This window comes from Elaeis guineensis, chromosome 13 (assembly GCF_000442705.2).
Source record: "Elaeis guineensis isolate ETL-2024a chromosome 13, EG11, whole genome shotgun sequence".
In the NCBI taxonomy this organism is placed as follows: domain Eukaryota; kingdom Viridiplantae; phylum Streptophyta; class Magnoliopsida; order Arecales; family Arecaceae; genus Elaeis; species Elaeis guineensis.
The window spans coordinates 62,270,876-62,283,538 of record NC_026005.2 but is presented as its reverse complement, the minus strand read 5'-3'; the positions used below and the strand labels follow the sequence as shown (position 1 = coordinate 62,283,538).

General features: G+C 40.4%; 1 non-coding gene across 1 annotated transcript; it reads right to left on the bottom strand.

The window, feature by feature from the left end:
* On the bottom strand, positions 1–106 carry LOC140853572 (small nucleolar RNA R71). The gene has a single exon (XR_012136642.1). It is a non-coding gene; the product is annotated as a small nucleolar RNA R71 (small nucleolar RNA).
* Between the last annotated feature and the right edge of the window lie 12,557 nt (positions 107–12,663).

Here is a 12,663-nt window from a genome sequence, read left to right as displayed (position 1 = left end):
CAAATAAGGAAAGCCATAACTAGTTTTTTTCAATTAGATGGAGAAATGTTTCATGAAACATGAGAGAGATTAAAAGACCTTATTAGAAAATATCCCCATCATGCTGTACCCAAGTGGCAGTTAATCCAATATTTTTATGATGGGCTCTCTGAAAGACATCGACAAATGGTCGATGCATCATGCGGTGGGATATTTATGCTGAAAAGTGAGGATGAGGCATGGCAACTGTTTGAAATTTTAAGTGAAAATTCATTACATCATATGTCTGCCTCTATTAGAGATAAACCCATGTTAAACTCAAAAAAAGGTGGAATATATGAAGTAGGAAATGCCATAGATATCCATCAAAAGGTAGATGAACTGTCCCAAAAATTAGATCGTCTTCTAAACACTGGACAATCCCCGATTCCACCTAATCCAATCCAAGAAGTTTGTGCATTGTGTGCAAGTCCGAACCATTTTGTTAGTGAATGCCCAGCCGCACCCCAATTTCCTGAGTTTGTGCACGAGCAGGTTCAGCAAGTCCAACAAGCTCACAGACCAGGAAACGATCCATATTCGAACACTTATAACCCCGGCTGGAGAAACCATCCAAATTTTTCCTGGAGACCACAACCAGTGGTTGGTCCTGCCACACCTCGACCTCAATATCAAGACCCAACATATAGGCATGGACCATACCATCAATTTCAAAATATTCCTCAACCGTCTACTACTGGTCACAGCTCAGCTTTTGAGGAAAAAGTCCTGAAAGCACTAGAAAGATTAGAAGTCAACACTCAGACCCTTAACTCCCACACACAATCCATTGCTAAGCTAGAGACCCAAATAGGTCAACTAGCAACTGCATTCAGTAGGAGGGAAGGAGAAAAATTACCTAGCCAACCAGAGAGCAACCCAAGAGGGCAATTTGTGATTGAGAGTTCTAATACCCCAGAAGCTTTTTCTGAACATGCCAAATCAATCATGACTCTGAGAAGTGAGAAGGTCATTGAACACACTAGTAAAACCAATGAGACCGACCCTAAATCTCTAACCGAATCCAAATCACCCAAGAACAAGGAGGACCTGAAAAGAGAGAAGGAACCAACTGCACCGGAATCATCTTACTTGCCTAAAGCCCCATTTCCGGATGCCCTGAAAGCCCCTATTCCTGCAGATAAGAAGGGAGAAAAACTCGATGAGATGTTGGAATTGTTTAAGCAAGTCCAAATTAATCTTCCCCTTCTAGATGCAATCAAATAGGTCCCTGCTTATGCCAAATTTTTGAAGGATTTGTGCATCCAAAAACGTAAATCTAGATCACAAATCCCAAAGAAAGTACGTCTCACTGAACAGGCTAGTTCTGTCTTCCAGCATGCCACTCCTCCAAAGCTTAAGGACCCAGGAGCCCCCATCATTTTCTGTGTTATAGGAGATTATCACATTGAAAAAGTTCTTCTGGATTTAGGGGCAAGTGTGAATCTTTTACCTAGTTCGGTGTATGAACTTTTTAGATTTGGAGAACTGAAACCCACATCAGTCACACTGCAATTAGCCGACAGATCAATTAAAGAACCACATGGAATGCTTGAGGATGTCTTGGTCAAGGTAGATGAGTTTTACTTTTCAGTTGATTTTCTGGTTCTCGATATGGAATTAAGTGGCAACCCCAGACAAATTTCCATTATCTTAGGACGACCCTTCCTAGCTACGGCAAATGCATGCATTAATTGTAGGACAGGAGTCATGGACGTATCGTTTGGGAATAAGAAACTAAGACTGAATGTGTTTGGTGCTTCCCAAGGACCATCAATGGATAGTTGCTTCGAAGTAGATACACTAGAAGATATTATAGAAGATGCAACACCCATAATTCTAGCACCAGACCCCTTAGATACTTGCTTGGCTCACTTTGGAGTGTGTGACTTTGAGGAATATATAAAAGAAGTTAACATCTTGTTAGATACACCACATGATAAAACCACTCCTCCATGGACAATCAAGTATGAGCCATTGCCCACATTAGCCAGTACACCAATAGTCCCATCTTTAGAATCACCACCTACGTTAGAATTGAAACCTCTTCCTGCTACGCTTAAATATGTATTTTTAGGACTCAATGACACCCTCCCGGCAATCATTGCATCAGATTTGACCCCTAATCAGGAAGCACAATTGGTTGGTATTCTGAAGGAACACAAAGAGGCTATCGGTTGGTCCATTGCCGATTTAAAAGGAATTGACCCCTCCATTTGCATGCACCATATTCATTTTGAGGAACATGCCAAACCCCATCGAGATATACAGAGGAGATTGAACCCAAACATGCGTGAAGTAGTAAAGAAAGAGGTGGTAAAGTGGTTAGATGCTGGAATCATCTACCCCATATCCGATAGTAAATGGGTTAGTCCCACTCAAGTAGTACCTAAGAAATCTGGTATTACTGTGGTGGAGAACGAAGAAGGTGAACTACTTCCAACTCGCATATCATCTGGATGGCGAGTATGCATAGATTATAGAAAACTGAATGCCGTTACTAGGAAGGATCATTTTTCATTGCCCTTCATCGATCAAATCCTAGAACGGTTAGCAGGACAAAGTTTCTACTATTTTCTTGATGGTTATTCAGGGTACAATCAAGTACCTGTATTTCCGGATGATCAAGAAAAGACTACCTTCACCTGCCCCTATGGCACCTTCGCTTTTCGGCGTATGCCATTCGGGCTTTGCAATGCACCCGCTACATTTCAACGGTGCATACTGGCCATTTTTTCGGATATGGTGGACAAATGTCTTGAAGTTTTTATGGATGATTTTTCTGTATTTGGAACCACCTTTGAGGATTGTCTCCATAATCTTTCCAAAGTTCTTAAACGGTGTATGGAGATAAATCTTGTCCTAAGTTGGGAAAAGAGCCATTTCATGGTGCGGAAAGGAATTGTATTAGGACATATTATTTCTGAAAAAGGGATCGAGGTAGATAAAGCCAAAGTTGAGGTTATTTCAAAACTACCACCCCCTACTTCGGTCCGACAAATACGATCTTTCTTAGGTCATGCCGGATTTTATAGACGCTTCATCAAAGACTTTAGCAAGATTTCAAGACCCTTGTGCAATCTGTTGGCCAAGGATACACCATTTGTCTTTGATGAAGACTGTTTGAAAGCGTTCAACACATTACGAACAGCACTGACAACAGCACCCATAATAAAACCCCCTGACTGGTCCATTCCATTTGAGATTATGTGTGATGCCTCTGACTTTGCAATAGGTGCCGTCTTAGGCCAAAAAATCAATAAGGAGCCACATGTGATCTATTATGCTAGCAAGACTCTTTTTGATGCCCAATTAAACTACACCACAATAGAAAAAGAGCTACTAGCAGTAGTGTTTGCCCTTGAAAAATTTTGCTCATATCTGTTAGGGTCTAAGGTTCTAGTTTACTCTGATCATGCGACTCTGAAACATCTCCTCTCAAAGAAAGATACTAAACCACGTTTGATCAGATGGATCCTTCTTTTACAAGAATTTGATCAGGAAATCCGAGATAAGAAGGGTTCTGAGAATGTGGTAGCTGATCACATCTCCAGGATCTTAGTTGAACACACGATAGGCATAGATGAGGTCAAAGAAAAATTTCCTGACGAACAACTTTTTGCAATCTCTTCTAGCCATCCTCCATGGTTTGCCCATATTGTCAATTACTTATCAACAGGACAAGTACCTTCTCACTGGACAAAACAAGAAAAGGATCGATTTTTCTCGCAAATTAAACATTATTTCTGGGAAGACCCTGAACTATTCAAATACTGTTCTGACCAAGTTATTCGCCGTTGTGTCCCCGAGAGTGAATTCCAAATCATTCTCACTTTTTGCCATTCTTCGGCATGTGGGGGATATTTTAGTGGAAGAAAAACTGCAGCAAAAGTACTGCAGAGTGGGTTTTATTGGCCAACGCTTTTCAAGGATGCACATGAATTTGGCCGAAGTTGTCTGCGATGTCAGCAAACAGAAAATTTATCCAAGAAGGATATGATGCCGCTGACCCCCATTTTAGTAGTAGAAATTTTTGATGTTTGGGGGATTGATTTCATGGGACCTTTTCCAGCCTCATTTGGATTTGAATATATTCTAGTGGCAGTTGATTACATATCAAAATGGGTGGAGGCAATAGCTACACGGACTAATGATAATAAAATTATAATTAGTTTTATCCAACGAAACATCATTAGTCGATTTGGCTTCCCAAAGGTGATCATTAGTGATGGGGTGACTCATTTTACGAATAAATATTTTGAAGCACTTATGAAAAAATATAATATTTCACACAAAGTGGCCACACCATATCACCCCCAAACTAATGGTCAGGTAGAGGTGTCAAATAGGGAGATTAAACATATCCTAGAAAAGACGGTTAGGCCCGATAGAAAGGATTGGTCTCTTCGCTTAGACGATGCATTATGGACTTACCGTACTGCTTTTAAAACACCCATAGGAATGTCTCCCTATCGACTTGTATTCGGAAAAGCTTGTCATTTGCCGGTGGAATTGGAACATCGTGCATTTTGGGCCATACGGCAATTTAACTTTGATATGAAAAATGCAGGTTCCAATAGGAGACTCCAATTAAATGAACTTGAAGAGCTACGCAATGAAGCATATGAGAGTGTCAAAATTTATAAGGCTCGAACTAAAGCATATCATGATAAATTTATTGCACGAAAAATGTTCGAGCCTAATCAAAAAGTTTGGCTCTTCAATTCTAGGTTGCGTCTGTTTCCTGAAAAACTTCGCTCACATTGGGACAGACCTTTCATTGTAACTCAGGTATTTCCTCATGGAGCTATAGAAGTCCAAAATCCTAAACAGGAGAACACTTTTAAAGTGAATGGTCAGCGATTAAAACCTTACATAGATGGAATTAGTGATGGAGAATTAATTGAATCTGTTGATTTAGTGGATCCAAAACTGCCATAATACTCAATTCAGTCTGGCTGAAGACGTAAAACTTAGCACTTGTTGGGAGGTAACCCAACGATTTCATATTTTTTTTACTTTATCGTAGATGCAGGAATTTAGAACAAGAGCCTATTAATCAATGAAGCTATCTTCAACTTCCAAAGCAAAATTATCCCAGGTGCACTCTCTCCTTTTATTTTCTTTGCTTTTCTACTCCATTGAGGACAATGTAGATTAAGTTGGGGGGGGAGAAAATTAATCAAATCCTCGAGTATGGTCAGAAATAATTAGTTTTGTGGATTCAAATTTTATTAGGCATCCTAATAAATGAATGATTAACGGTCAAGATAATTTTAGAGATACTGAGAAATAAATTATTAAGAAAATCCAATGAATGGTAGGGTTTAAACTAGATCAAATTTTAGGAGTGATTCTACAAACCCTCTTCTTACTGATCTCAATAAAGAATCTGCTTCATGAGAAATTGGGTGGAAAGATTGAGGTATGCAAAAAAAAAAAAAAAATTCTCCTTAAAAAAAAAAAAAAAACATTGGTTTCCTACTGAGTAACCGGGCCCTTTCGCCTAAGTAAGCATTGTGGTTCGCGTAAAAAGGTAGGCAATATTATATAATAAAATAATAATAATAATAATAATAATAATATATATATTAAGGAGACTAAATTGCAAGAAGATAATAAACCTATTTCCCATTAAGTTAGAGGATTTAAAGAGTAAAGTGGGGAGTTGGTGAAAGAAAAGTTCTGAAATTTCTTTAGTTAATACTCAACCACTAATTGGGTCAAATTGATAATCCAATGAAATATCTCTTTAATGGTCTGACCAAGTATCATCTACCTTTTGGGATGCCTAACCTAATTTTTGATTCAAAATTGAGTCAGTACACAATACTGATATATCTATTTTACTCGAGGACGAGCAAAATTTAAGTTGGGGGGTGTGATAAACACATAATTTAAGTCATTTAAAGCAGAAAATCATATTTAATTTATTTTATTTATTAAGAATTTGATGCTTCTTTTTATATTTTACAGGAAAGATGATCGCCGATACAAAGAGTCCAATTCATAGATCAAAAAGACTCAAGTTTGAAGAAATTTGGACTTAAAATAAAATTAAAATAAAAGAAAGACGCATCCGATATTATAGAAAATGAAGATACTATGCAAGAAATCCAAAAGGATACAGATGTCATTGTAAAGAAACAAAAGTTTCTTTTTGGTATGTGAAAAGATGGTTCACGTTGATTTTCTCTGGGCGGTTTCACGTGAATTCAAAGGCTGGCTGGCGCTTGTTTCACATGAATTCAAAACAAAATGGTGCGCGTGGACGTACTGACGCGGGACGTGACGTGGACGCGGGGACGGGCGCTGACGCGGGTGTGGGCGCACGGCAGACGAGTTCAAAATAAGAAAAAAAATAATATTTAGAAATGTTTTGAAAGATTTGTATTTTTTTAGTCCCACATCGGAAAATCATGTAAAACTCCTCCCCTCTAATATCTATAAAAAGGCTTTTGTACTCCCATTAGAGGGGGAGCCCAGAAATTCTTCTAGAGCCTTGCATAGAGGAATAGAAAGGGACTACTTCATGAGCAGCTAGGCTGGCAGTCTCGGGAGTGGAGAAGAAATTTTGTAACGACACAGAGATGGTTTATTGTTCTAAACTTTCCTGTATTTCTTTATATGCAATAAAGATTATATTTTTTATTTAAATTGTCATGAGTTCTTTAATTGTTCTCATTTATATATTTTTATTTATGCTTTCTTGTTAGATTAATATTAGAAATAGCTTTTACTTTTCAGAGATGCGCCGTGATCTACGGATACGGGGCGTGCCGAGGAAAGAAGAGTTATTTACCCAATACTTTTTGGAGACGCACCGTGATCTACGGGTACGGAGCGTGCCGAAAAAAGATAGGTATTTTTTCTAAGATTAATCGCATCCATTTAATTTAAAAAAAAAAAAAAGAAAAAGAGATACAACTCTGCTAGTGCAAAGTGATTCAAAACTCCCAAGTTCTTTATTTTCTAATTACCTTAATTTTAAGATAATTTATTTTTTAAATCAAAAACAATATTTCTTTCTTTTATCTTGCAATCTCAACTTAGCCTAAGGTCCCTGAGGATACGATCTCGACTCATCCTACCTACGTAGTGAGTAGAGTTATTTTTGGTGCTATCAATGACTACGCATCAACAGTACTGTATTCAGAACACATCACCTTTTGCGGGTAGTCGATCACCATAATCTGATCACCGTCGGGGGGCTCTGATCGTCACGTCACAGCCACACTAGTATCTGACCTCTACAGATCGTCCACACGAAGCTCCCGTCTGATCGGCTCCTCACGAATGCTAGTTCGTGATTTCACCCTTTTGATGGCTGATGTTGATCGAACTCCTTCGATCGATGTGTGCCGACTCCTTGGATACTCTGGATCGTCTGCACGATTGGTTGAGAGGCTGATGGATCTCTTCCTGAAATTTGGTGGACTCACGACACTCATGGCACACCAATCTCACTTCCCAAACCCTAGGTAGAAACCCTAGGGTACACACCAAAAACCCTGCGCCTAATTTTCTTTCTTTTCTTTCTTTTTCTCTCGGAAGGTTTTGGACCTTCACCTCATGCACAAGGCTTCCTCACGCCCCACTTTCTTTCTCAAAATTTTTCTACGCACGCCCCACCTCCCTATCTCTTTTAAAATAGTTCAAAACGTGTCTTATCCGCGTGAGAGGATAAAGACAAGTGGTTACACATTTGAATTCAAATCAAATTTGAATTCAAATGAAATCCAACTCATCCCTATCCACTTGTGGCATGAGAAGAGAAGGGCGTGGACTCTTTGTGCGTGGAAAGGTTTCACGAGAAACTCTTTCTCGTGTGAATTATGTGGCGCACAAGATGGATAAGTTTGAAGGCAAAAAAGATAAGTTATCCATTCAAATTCAAACACGCTTTGAATTTGAATGGTTAACTAATCAGCTTTATCCATCCATATTGGCGCACAAGAGTAGGCATGAGAAGGGCTTTGTGTGAGAAAAAATTCATGAGAAGTTTCTTCTCGTGAATTCAAATGGGCGCAGAGATTTAAGGTGGTGCAGGGATTCAAATTCAAATGGTGGTTTGATCTTAATTGAACCAACCTAATCAAAATAAGTTAAGCACAATTAGACTAAATTAAACCCAACTTAATTAGGCTTAATTAGGCTTAATAAAATTTTAATCAAATCAGAAATTGACTAAGCCCAACCCCTGATCAAATCAGGGACCAAACCATCTCGACGATTAGGTCAACTCTTAACCTAATCGGGTCAAACCCAACTGAATCCAATTCAATTGAACTTGATCCAAAAATAATTACTCAATCAAATTGAGTTAATTAGCGATCAAATCACTAATTAAAATCTCTCATAATTATTGAGTCCAAATCCGATGGGCAATCGGGTATCAAAGTCCATCAATATGAAACCTTGATCGAAGAGTTCAAATTTCAAATTCAAAATTTGAAGTTCAAAATTTTGACCCCGGTACCCAAAATGTGTGTAACTCATGATCAGAGAATCCTAATTCTCAATCATAGAGTTCCAGACACATAAGACTCATAATCAGCCATCAGATCAGAAAGGAACCTCTAATGTGTGTGACCCCGCAGGTTTGAACCTAAGCCGGTAGCACAGGAACCAATTCCTGTACTAATCGAAGTGACCATCTAGCAATGGTACCCGACGATCGGATAGGTCAAATAGTCGCAATCGCAACATTCAGAACCTACGTGAATATGGTTACCGTATAATTCATCCCTTTTGACCCCTGTGTTTAGGACGACTCAGGGTTAAACTGTCAACCCTGATGAGATCATCCGAGTCGTGTTCAACTCAATTAGTCCTGTGACTCCTCACTAGGACTACCCTGGCCAAGATTTTGCTAAATTAAAATATGACTGTACACAGCTCCTGAACTGGAGTGGTCAATCCCATCTTGACATACGCACCGACAAGTCAAGTACTTGACTACACCCAGCAGCCTTCCGTCACTGAATTAGAAATTTAGGTAGTACAGTGCCTAAGTGCAGTGAGTTGCTTGCAAGTCACCGTGGCGGTCTCAGGTCGGAGGGACATTTATATCCATATCCCATCGGAGCAAATCTTAACAGCAGAAATAGCTCCGGAGTCGGTCACGTTCAGTGCAGATGTACCATTACATCTCACCTGTATTCCATACCAGTGTCTCCACACTCCTTGGTTATGAGGACAACCAACCCATATAGCACACAACGATCTATGCTCGATAAACGTTGTCGTCCTTGGTAACAACGTATCATTTGGTCACGAATAGGTTTAAGGACTAAGCGACAAATCCTCCTTTGTCGAATCTAAATAGTCCTAAGGACTTCACCACAACACAGGAGTTCATTAGAAGATGAAATATTTGTGATGAAAAAATATCAAAATAATTTTTATTTATTTATAATTCATGTACTAATATAAAAGGAGCACAACCGTCAACAGGCTGACGATTGGCTTTGTGACACTATTCCCAACAATCTTCCACTTGACCTAAAGCCAATCGGTGCAGTATCTAGTACCCATCTTCGACTTATAGTCGTTGAACTCCTTCACCGCAATGGCTTTAGTGAATGGGTCGGTCAGGTTCTCCTTTCCGTCGATCTTCTAAAGGTCGACGTTACCTCGATCCACGATCTCCCGGATGAGATGGTAGCGGTGCAGAATATGCTTCGTCCACTGGTGTGCCTTCGGTTCCTTCGCCTGAGCAATGGCTCCAGAGCTGTCACAGTAGAGCAAAACTGGACCAACAAGGGAGGGTGCTACTCCAAGCTCAATGATGAATTTTTTCAGCCACACCGCTTCTTTGGTAGCATCTGATGCAGCAATATACTCTGCCTCGCATACTGAATCAGCCACAGTGTGCTGTTTGGAACTCTTCCAGCAGACAGCCCCACCATTAAGGATAAAAATAAATCCTGACACACTCTTGCTGTCATCGCGATCAGACTGAAAACTAGAGTCTGTAAACCCTATAAGTCTCAAGTCTGATTCACCATAAAAAAACCACTGATCTTTAGTATTTCTTAAATACTTCAGAATATTTTTAACAACCTTCCAGTAATTCTCCCCTGGATCAGATTGGTATCTACTCACTAACCCTAGTGAGTATGCCATATCTGGTCGTGTACATGTCATGGCATACATGATAGATCCCACTGTCGAAGCATATGGAATCCTACCCATACGCTCTCTCTTGAGGTGTTGTCGGACAATCTCTTTTCGAGAGAGAAATTCCATGGCCTATCGGTAGATAGCCTTTCTTGAAATTCTCCATGCTGAACCTTTTCAGCATTGTATCAATGTACGTGGACTGGGATAAGTCAAGCAACCTTTTGGATCTATCCCTATAGATCCTCATCCCTAGGATGTAGGAAGCTTCTCCCAGATCCTTCATGGAGAACTGTGATGATAGCCAAATCTTTATTCTCTGTAATGCAGGGACATCATTTCCGATTAAGAGAATGTCATCCACATACAATACAAGAAATACTACTACTGGACCATTAGCCCACTTATAAATGCAGGGCTCTTCTTCGTTCTTAACGAAGCTATACATTTTGATTGTCCTATCAAAACGTATGTTCCAACTCCGAGATGCCTGCTTAAGTCCATAAATGGACCTTTGTAGCTTGCATACCTTAGACTCATCTGTGGATGTGAACCCTTCAGGTTGTATCATATACACCTCTTCATCCAGCTCTTCGTTTAGAAAAACTGTCTTCATATCCATCTGCTAGATTTCATAGTCTAGATGGGCAGCTATCGCAAGCATAATCCGAATGGATTTAAGCATTGCCACAGGAGAAAATATCTCATCATAGTCTATACCATAACGTTGACGATATCCCTTGGCAACCAGACAGACTTTATAGGTCTCTACCTTTCCGTCTGCACCCCTCTTCCTCTTGAAGACCCACTTATACCCTATGGGTTTCACTCCTTCGGGTGAGTCAACCAATGTCCACACATCGTTGACCTTCATGGACTCCATTTCAGATTTCATGGCCTCTAGCCATTTCTCAGAATCAGGTCTCTGCATTGCATCCATGTAGGTGATCGGATCCTCATCGTTTTCATCAAGTTCGACAGGATCGCCATCCCGGATAAAGAAACCATTGTATCTGTCCGATTGATGTGGTACTCTACCAGACCGCCTTAAGGGTGCATAATCAATGGGCTCCAGATCTGATCTAATCAAATCTGATTCAGGTTCAGTAACATGTGTTGGATTTTCCACCTGTCGAACTTCGTCAAGTTCGACCTTAGAGGCAACAGTTCCTTCATTAAGGAACTCCTTTTCTAAAAAGATTGCCTTAAGGCTGACAAACACCTTTTGCTCATCAGCAAGGTAGAAATAATACCCTTTGGTCTCTTTTGGGTACCCTATAAAATTACACTTGTCAGACCTAGGTCCAAGCTTGTCTGTAATTAAACATTTAACATAAGTCGGACACCCCCAAATCCTAAGGTGCGAGAGTACTGGCTTACATCCTATCCATATCTCATATGGCGTTTTGGCTACAGACTTACTCGAAACTCTATTTAGAAGGTAACAAGCCGATTCGAGCGCATATCTCCAGAGGAAGATCGGCAGACCAGCAAACCCCATCATGGATCGAACCATGTCCAATAAGGTCCGATTCCTCCTTTCAGACACACCATTATGCTGTGGTGTTTCAGGAGGAGTCTACTGAGAGAGAATCTCATTCTCCCCTAGATACGTCAGAAACTCATTAGAAAGGTATTCACCTCCTCGATCAGATCGAAGAATTTTAATACACTTCCCAGTTTATTTTTCTACCTCATTTCGGAATAGTTTGAACATTTCAAATGACTCCGACTTATGCTTCATTAAGTAGACATACCCATACCTCGATAGGTCGTCTGTGAAGGTTATGAAGTAGAAATATCCACCTCTTGCACTTGAGCCTATAGGTCCACATACATCAGAATGTACCAGACCCAAGAGTTCACTGGCTCGCTCACCTTTTCCAGTAAAAGATGACTTGGTCATCTTTTCAAGAAGACAAGACTCATAGGTTGGAAGTGATTCACAATCACCAAGTTCAAGAATTCCTTCTTGAGCCAACCTGTTTATCTTGTTCTTATTGATATGACCTAGCCTACAGTGCCAAAGGTAGATTTCTGACACATTATCTATTCTAGGGCGTTTACCGAAGTTTTGAACCACATTGACAGGCTGTGATAGTAAGTGTTGGTGCAAAAATCCGCCTGCGCCAGAGAAGTTAGAGTTGTGGGGGTCGCGGTCGTCGCCGAGACCTGCAAAAGAAGTCTAAACCGGAGGTGGGGTTGCTCCGACAAGATCCTCCGACGCTCAAGTCAGTTCTCTGCCTCAACAAGAATGGAGTGCTCGAACGAAAATTTTAGCAGAGTTTCTAGGTAACAATGAGAGCTTAGAGAATAACGTATCTGGGGTCCCCCCTTTTATAGGCGGAGGGGGCAACAGACTGATAGCGATATCTGTAACCGTCTGACAGTGGGCTGCCCAGAGTCAGGAGGAGTTTGTTGCGGAGAGTAGTGGAGTGAAATCGTGGCTATCACCGGGACATGCCACGTGGAGTCTATCGTGGGGAGTGGAGTGGCGTCCGTTATCGCGACTTGCTAGAGGAT